Source organism: Trachypithecus francoisi, unplaced genomic scaffold (assembly GCF_009764315.1).
Source record: "Trachypithecus francoisi isolate TF-2019V2 unplaced genomic scaffold, Tfra_2.0 Lachesis_group2, whole genome shotgun sequence".
Taxonomy (NCBI): Eukaryota; Metazoa; Chordata; class Mammalia; order Primates; family Cercopithecidae; genus Trachypithecus; species Trachypithecus francoisi.
Window position 1 is genome coordinate 75,713,490 of NW_022681465.1, and position 9,443 is coordinate 75,722,932.

Below are 9,443 nucleotides of genomic sequence, written 5' to 3' on the forward strand. Positions count from 1 at the left end.
TGTGCATAATGTGCAGGTTTGTTACATATGCATACTTGTGCCATGTTGGTGTGCTGTACCCATCAACTTGTCAGCACCCATCAACTCGTCATTTACATCAGGTATAACTCCCAATGCAATCCCTCCCCCCTCCCCCCTCCCCATAATAGACCCCGGTGTGTGATATTCCCCTTCTTGAATCCAAGTGATCTCATTGCTCAGTTCGCACCTATGAGTGAGAACATGCGGTGTTTGGTTTTCTGTTCTTGCCATAGTTTGCTGAGAATGATGGTTTCCAGCTGCATCCATGTCCCTACAAAGGACACAAACTCATCCTTTTTTATGGCTGCATAGTATTCCATGGTGTATGTGTGCCACATTTTCTTAATCCGGTCTGTCACTGATGGACATTTGGGTTGATTCCAAGTCTTTCCTATTGTGAATAATGCTGCAATGAACATACTTATGCATGTGTTTTTATAGCAGCATGATTTATAATCCTTTGGGTATATAACCAGTAGTGGGATGGCTGGGTCATATGGTACTTCTAGTTCTAGATCCTTGAGGAATCGCCATACTGTTTTCCACAATGGTTGAACTAGTTTACAATCCCACCAACAGTGTAAAAGTGTTCCTATTTCTCCATATCCTCTCCAGCACCTGTTGTTTCCTGACTTTTTAATGATTGCCATTCTAACTGGTGAGAGATGGTATCTCATTGTGGTTTTGATTTTCATTTCTCTGATGGCGAGTGATAATGAGCATTTTTTCATGTGTCTGTTGGCTGTATGAATGTCTTCTTTTGAGAAATGTCTGTTCATATCCTTTGCCCACTTTTTGATGGGGTTGTTTGTTTTTTTCTTTTTTCTTTTTTGTTTTTTTTGAGGCGGAGTCTCGGTCTGTCGCCCAGACTGGAGTGCAGTGGCCAGATCTCAGCTCACTGCAAGCTCCGCCTCCCGGGTTTACACCATTCTCCTGCCTCAGCCTCCCAAGTAGCTGGGACTACAGGCGCCCGCCACCTCGCCCGGCTAGTTTTTGTATTTTTAGTAGAGACAGGGTTTCACCGTGTTAGCCAGGACAGTCTCGATCTCCTGACCTAGTGATCCGCCCATCTCGGCCTCCCAAAGTGCTAGGATTACAGGCTTGAGCCACCGCGCCTGGCCTGTTTTTTTCTTGTAAATTTATTTGAGTTCTTTGTAGGTTCTGGATATTAGCCCTTTGTCAGATGAGTAGATTGCAAAAATGTTCTCCCATTCTGTCAGTTGCCTGTTCACTGTGATGGTAGTTTCTTTTGCTGTGCAGAAGCTCTTTAGTTTAATTAGATCCCATTTGTCAATTGTGGCTTTTGTTGCCATTGCTTTTGGTGTTTTAGACATGAAGTCCTTGCCCATACCTATGTCCTGAATGGTACTACCTAGGTTTTCTTCTAGGGTTTTTATGGTATTAGGTCTAACATTTAAGTCTCTAATCCATCTTGAATTAATTTTCGTATAAGGAGTAAGGAAAGGATCCAGTTTCAGCTTTCTACTTATGGCTAGCCAATTTTCCCAGCACCATTTATTAAATAGGGAATCCTTTCCCCATTTCTTGTTTCTCTCAGGTTTGTCAAAGATCAGATGGCTATAGATGTGTGGTATTATTTCTGAGGACTCTGTTCTGTTCCATTGGTCTATATCTCTGTTTTGGTACCAGTACCATGCTGTTTTGGTTACTGTCGCCTTGTAGTATAGTTTGAAGTCAGGTAGCGTGATGCCTCCAGCTTTGTTCTTTTGACTTAGGATGGTCTTGGCAATACGGGGTCTTTTTTAGTTCCATATGAACTTTAAAGCCGTTTTTTCCAATTCTGTGAAGAAACTCATTGGTAGCTTGATGGGGATGGCATTGAATCTATATATTACCTTGGGCAGTATGGCCATTTTCACAATATTGATTCTTCCTATCCATGAGCATGGTATGTTCTTCCATTTGTTTGTGTCCTCTTTTATTTCACTGAGCAGTGGTTTGTAGTTCTTCTTGAAGTGGTCCTTTACATCCCTTGTACATTGGATTCCTAAGTATTTTATTCTCTTTGAAGCAATTATGAATGGAAGTTCATTCATGATTTGGCTCTCTGTCTGTAACTGGTGTATAAGAATGCTTGTGATTTTTGCACATTAATTTTGTATCCTGAGACTTTGCTGAAGTTGCTTATCAGCTTAAGGAGATTTTGGGCTGAGATGATGGGATTTTCTAAATATACAATCATATCATCTACAGGGACAATTTGACTTCTTCTTTTCCTAACTGAATATCCTTGATTTCTTTCTCTTGCCTGATTGCCCTAACCAGAACTTCCAACACTATGTTGAATAGGAGTGATGAGAGAGGGCATCCCTGTCTTGTGCCAGTTTTCAAAGGGAATTTTTCCAGTTTTTGTCCATTCAGTATGATATTGGCTGTGGGTTTGTCATAAATAGCTCTTATTATTTTGAGATACGTTCCATCAATCCCGAATTTATTGAGCGTTTTTAGCATTAAGGGCTACTGAATTTTGTCAAAGGCCTTTTCTGCATCTATTGAGATAATCATGTGGTTTTTGTCTTTGGTTCTGTTTATATGCTGGATTACATTTATTGATTTGTGTATGTTGAACCAGCCTTGCATCCCAGGGATAAAGCCTACTTGATCATGGTGGATAAGCTTTTTGATGTGCTGCTGGATCCGGTTTGCCAGTATTTTTTGAGGATTTTTGCATCAATGTTCATCAGGGATATTGGTCTAAAATTCTCTTTTTTTGTTGTGTCTCTGCCAGGCTTTGGTATCAGGATGATGTTGGCCTCATAAAATGAGTTAGGGAGGATTCCCTCTTTTTCTATTGATTGGAATAGTTTCAGAAGGAATGGTACCAGCTCCTCCTTGTACCTCTGGTAGAATTCAGCTGTGAATCCATCTGGTCCTGGACTTTTTTTGGTTGGTAGGCTATTAATTATTGCCTCAATTTCAGAGCCTGCTATTGGTCTATTCAGGGATTCAGCTTCTTCATGGTTTAGTCTTGGGAGGGTGTAAGTGTCCAGGAAATGATCCATTTCTTCTAGATTTTCTAGTTGGTTTGCATAGAGGTGTTTATAGTATTCTCTGATGGTAGTTTGTATTTCTGTGGGGTCGGTGGTGATATCCCCTTTATCATTTTTTATTGCGTCTATTTGATTCTTCTCTCTTTTCTTCTTTGTTAGTCTTGCTAGAGGTTTGTCAATTTTGTTGATCTTTTCAAAAAACCATCTCCTGGATTCATTGATTTTTTGGAGGGTTTTTTGTGTCTCTATCTCCTTCAGTTCTGCTCTGATCTTAGTTATTTCTTGCCTTCTGCTAGCTTTTGAATGTGTTTGCTCTTGCTTCTCTAGTTCTTTTAATTGTGATGTTAGAGTGTCAATTTTAGATCTTTCTAGCTTTCTCTTGTGGGCATTTAGTGCTATAAATTTCCCTCTACATACTGCTTTAAATGTGTCCCGGAGATTCTGGTATGTTGTATCTTCGTTCTCATTGGTTTCAAAGAACATCTTTATTTCTGCCTTCATTTCGTTATGTACCCAGTAGTCATTCAGGAGCAGGTTATTCAGTTTCCATGTTGTTGAGCTGTTTTGATTGAGTTTCTTAGTCCTGAGTTTTAGTTTGATTGCACTGTGGTCTGATAGACAGTTTGTTATAATTTCTGTTGTTGTACATTTGCTGAGGAGTGCTTTCCTTCCAATTATGTGGTCAATTTTGGAATAAGTGTGATGTGGTGCTGAGAAGAATGTATATTCTGTTGATTTTGGGTGGAGAGTTCTGTAGATGTCTATTAGGTCTGCTTGCTGCAGAGATGAGTTCAATTCCTGGATATCCTTGTTAACTTTCTGTCTCGTTGATCTGTCTAATGTTGACAGTGTGGTATTGAAGTCTCCCATTATTATTGTATGGGAGTCTAAGTCTCTTTCTAAGTCTCTAAGGACTTCCTTTATGAATCTGGGTGCTCGTATATTGGGTGCATATATATTTAGGATAGTTAGCTCTTCCTGTTGAATTGATCCCTTTACCATTATGTAATGGCCTTCTTTGTCTCTTTTGATCTTTGATGGTTTAAAGTCTGTTTTATCAGAGACTAGTATTGCAACCCCTGCTTTTTTTTGTTCTCCATTTGCTTGGTAGATCTTCCTCCATCCCTTTATTTTGAGCCTGTGTATGTCTCTGCATGTGAGATGGGTCTCCTCAATACAGCAAACTGATGGGTCTTGACTCTTTATTCAGTTTGCCAGTCTGTGTCTTTTAATTGGAGCATTTAGTCCATTTACCTTTAAGGTTAATATTGTTATATGTGAACTTGATCCTGCCATTATGTTATTAACTGGTTATTTTGCTCATTAGTTGATGCAGTTTCTTCCTAGCCTCGATGGTCTTTACATTTTGGCATATTTTTGCAATGGCTGGTACCGGTTGTTCCTTTCCATGTTTAGGGCTTCCTTCAAGGTCTCTTGTAAGGCAGGCCTGGTGGAGACAAAATCTCTAAGCATTTGCTTATCTGTAAAGGATTTTACTTCTCCTTTACTGATGAAACTTAGTTTGGCTGGATATGAAATTCTGGGTTGAAAATTCTTTTCTTTAAGAATGTTGAATATTGGCCCCCACTCTCTTCTGGCTTGTAGAGTTTCTGCCAATAGATCTGCTGTTATTCTGATGGGCTTCCCTTTGTAGGTAACCCGACCTTTCTCTCTGACTGCCTTTAGCATTTTTTCCTTCATTTCAACTTTGGTGAATCCGGCAATTATGTGTCTTAGAGTTGCTCTTCTCGATGAGTATCTTTGTGGCGTTCTCTGTATTTCCTGAATTTGAATGTTGGCCTGCCCTACTAGGTTGGGGAAGTTCTCCTGGATGATATCCTGAAGAGTGTTTTCCAACTTGGTTCCATTTTCTCCCTCACTTTCAGGCATCCCAATCTGACTTATATTTGGTCTTTTTACATAATCCCATACTTCTTGCAGACTGTTCGTTTCTTTTTCTTCTTTTTTCTTTAGATTTCTCTTCTCGCTTCATTTCATTCATTTGATCCTCAATCGCTGATACTCTTTCTTCCAGTTGATTGAATCGGTTACTGAAGCTTGTGCATTTGTCACGTATTTCTCGTGTCATGATTTTCATCTCTGTCAGTTCATTTATGGCCTTCTCTGCATTAATTATTCTAGTTATCAATTCTTCCACTGCTTTTTCAAGATTTTTAGTTTCTTTTCACTGGGTACGTAATTCCTCCTTTAGCTCTGAGAAGTTTGATGGACTGAAGCCTTCTTCTCTCTTCTCGTCAAAGTCATTCTCCGTTCAGCTTTCATCCGTTGCTGGCGATGAGCTGCGTTCCATTGGAGGGGGAGATGCGCTCTTAGTTTTTGAATTTCCAGCTTTTCTGCCCTGCTTTTTCCCCATCTTTGTGGTTTTATCTGCCTCTGGCCTTTGATGATGGTGACGTACTGATGGTGTTTTGGTGTAGGTGTGCTTCCTGTTTGTTAGTTTTCCTCCTAACAGTCAGGACCATCAGCTGTAGGTCTGTTGGAGATTGCTTGAGGTCCACTCCAGACCCTGTTTTTCTGGGTATCAGCAGCAGAGGCTGCAGAAGATAGAATATAGCTGAACAGTGAGTGTACCTGTCTGATTCTTGCTTTAGAAGCTTCCTCTCAGGGGTGTACTCCACCGTGTGAGGTGTGGGGTGTTGGTCTGCCCCTAGTGGAGGATGTCTCCCAGTTAGGCTACTCATGGGTCAGGGACCCACTTGAGCAGGCAGTCTGTCCATTCTCAGATCTCAACCTCCGTGTTGGGAGATCCACTGCTCTCTTCAAAGCTGTCAGACAGAGTCGTTTGCATCTGCAGAGTTTTCTGCTGCTTTTGTTGTTGTTGTTATTGTTTAGCTCTGCCCTGTCCCCAGAGGTGGAGTCTACAGAGACAGGCAGGCCTCCTTGAGCTGCTGTGAGCTCCACCCAGTTCGAGCTTCCAAGCGGCTTGGCTTTGTTTACCTACTTAAGCCTCAGCAATGGTGGACGCCCCTCCTCCAGCCTCGCTGCTGCCTTGCCCTTAGATCGTTGACTGCTGTGCTAGCAATGAGGGAGGTTCCGTGGGCATGGGACCCTCCCGCCCAGGTGTGGGATATAATCTCCTGGTGTGCCCGTTTGCTAAGACCCTTGGTAAAGCACAGTATTGGGGTGGGAGTTCCCCGAATTTCCAGGTGTTGTGTGTCTCAGTTCCCCTGACTAGGAAAAGGGATTCCCTTCCCCCTTGGGCTTCCCAGGTGAGGGGATGCCTCCCTCTGCTTCAGCTCTTGCTGGTCGCACTGCAGCAGCTGACCAGCACCGATTGTCCGGCACTCCCTAGTGAGATGAACCTAGTACCTCAGTTGAAAATGCAGAAATCACCGGTCTTCTGTGTCGCTCATGCTGGGAGCTGGAGACTGGAGCTGTTCCTATTTGGCCATCTTGCTCCGCCGCCTGCTTTTTCTGTTTTAAAGCTACGGTAGGAAGTGGCCACTGGCTTGCACACAGTGTCCTATACATAGTGACAAAGTTTGTGTTAGAGAGAGAACAAGAGTCTACTCTTCATTGCCTGTGATCATGACCAACCTATTTCCAATTATACTTATTTTAGAAGTTGTCCCTTTCTTCTCAGGCTTAGGAGTAACTGTGTTCAAACCATTTTATTATCTGGGGATATTACTTTGAAAATGTCATTGAGAATGAATGCTTTGCTTGGAGACAAAATAGTGCCAGTTGTTAGCTCAAGTGAGAGACTACCAAAGATGTACTTTGTCCATTTTCCTAGGAAACTTTTTAGAAATGTTTTATAGTGCTTAGTGGGGAGCCTGCCACAAAGTAGGCAAATGTTTGCTGAATGACACAATAAATGAATAACAGCTCTGATGAAGCTCCAACAATATTAAGGACACACAGATATAGTTATGTGGATTATTATTTGCAGACATACACTACTTCTTGAATGTAGCAATCACTACAGCTTTATAAATAGAAATCATCTATGCATATTAGTAGAGTTTTTTGGGGGATTTATGTCCATGCTCAGTCCCAGAGATAATCTTGGACCATATTTATTTGCTTTACTATTTTGATAATACTATTACAATGCTTAAATTTTGTTTTAAGTGTGATTTAAACCCCAGCAGGTAGGATTTACTTGGTGAAATACAAAGGCAATTCCACTTCTGAAATAATGTCTCATGTATTAGGTACCATGCAGGTCCAACAAAAGTAGATAGACTTCCTTCACGCGAAGCTTTTAACTTTGAAATGGTGTTTTGTAATATTAATATACTATGTTACTGTAATATTGCTACATTGATATGGGGCTTGTTCGTAATATCGGAAGTGAAGTGTATTGGACATCAGATACCTAACTTTTATACAAATTGAAGGACTCACAGCATTGACTTTATTGGCAGATAATATACGTATATATTTTTATGGTAGAAACCCTAATATAATGATTCACATTGTTAAAAAAGAATTATATTTTTTGATGCTCTGAGTCATGCCCTATTTAAGAGATCCATTTTGAGCTTATAATGAAGCACTGATGAATATTAAAATAAAAATAAAGATAATTGATACCAGGACTTTATTAGGCATTTCACTGAATACAAATAAACTTCTTTACATTAAGAACACAATCTTATTAAAAAAATTCACATTTTCTATACAGACTGTAGGCATGGATTTTCTTTACACTACATTTATTAAAGTATCAATGACCAGATCCTAAAAAGAGAAGGCACAAATCTGTCTCTCTCTGGTGAATTCCTGGTGTCTAATGAAGGAAATGTCACCAGCCCTGCAAATTCCCATCCTCCAGAACTGAAGCAAATCAATGGAAATGTGTGTAAGCAGGAGTCAGAAGATGGACATGTTATATTAAAGGATTTGGATTTTCCTCTGCCACTTATAGGCATTTCAAGAGAGGAGGTAGCTACAGAAAATGTTTCAAAACTCCGTCTGCATTCAGGCTCTGTCAAGGATTCACTGTTGGAAACGAGAGTATTTGTAAGCTAGAATTTAGGAATTCCAACATGTTTCTATTTTCTACACTGTTTTTAGAAACTAGCCTTTGATCTCACTGTTCTTATTTTGGGGCTTCTTGGGTTTTCAATTCCAAAAAAATAAAATAGTGCTGGTTGTTATAATTTTCTTTGACAAGTCTCTCTGCCAGGATATAGCTTCGTGTCAGGTCAGATTCTATCCCTTACTCGTGCCTGCCTCCCCAGTCTCCCAACAATGTTCTAAGGAGGTGTCACCAGGGCAGTGTCTATACCTCAGACTCTTTTATTCTTCCAGCAGTGAAGACAGTTCCTTCCTATGTCACCTTTTCTATGATTCCATAGATGACCAGTTTTAACCTGATAAAAATAATTTGTGGTAAGTTGTTAATGGGGGAAATAATGAATTAGTTTGTTATCTCTCTGAAAGAAAAAAGAAATTGAATTTAAAAGAGGTCCTGGTACTAAGTTAGGAGGTGCTGCCACTTTTCAGGAACATTTATAATATGTTGGTGTGTTTTGGTTTTCCCAGTTAGTGGGAAATGCTACATAAGGGATTAATGGGGAAACTTGGACCTCACAACAGGCTGGCGAAGGGAAATGTTGAACATGGTGGCATTCATCTTATGAAGATATTTACTTGAATATCCCATCTGTATTCAAGCTGGTCCTTCAAAAAGCATTTTCAGGATCTAGAGATGACCAATGTTTTCCTTCTTCAAGGACATTATGACTGCAGATATTCATAAGGTGTCTGAACACAGGGGTATGGAGGGAGGTAGATCTCGCCCCTTATAGTTAGCCCAACTGAAAAAGATTAGAAAGGCAGTGTGGATAGAATTGTGAGATTTAAGGAAAAATATATAGGACATACTCAGTTACATTTGAATTTCAGATAAACTTTTTTTAAAGTGAAAGTATTTCTGATAAAATATATGAGAAATACGCTAAAGGAATAATGTTTATCTGAAATTTAAATTTCACTGGGTATCCTGTATTTTACCTGGCAACTCTAAATATTGAAAAGGAATAACTAAGGATGCAGAAAGAAAGGAAATAAGAAAGTTAATTAATATTCTGTACCCAGATGCCAAGTCCAAAGAAGGTCAGAATTTTTGCTTCAAGCTTGACCACGTATGTAGATCCTTGTCAGTCACGAGTTTTCTATCGCTAGACTAATTCTACACATGGGGCAGACCGGAAAAGTGTGCAGGTTGCATGCTTGTTTTCTCGAGAAGAGAACCGTATTGGAACCGCCTAGTATGGGTGGGCCTTTAAAAGCTCTCCTAACACCAAGGCAGTTCATTTAACTTGAGAAGATCGAATTTTAAAAAGTAATGGTTTGGAGAAACAATTTTTCTTGGAAAATTTATCATTAAAGAAAAATGGGTGCCATATTGGGAAGGTCAACTTTCGAGGTGTACTGGTT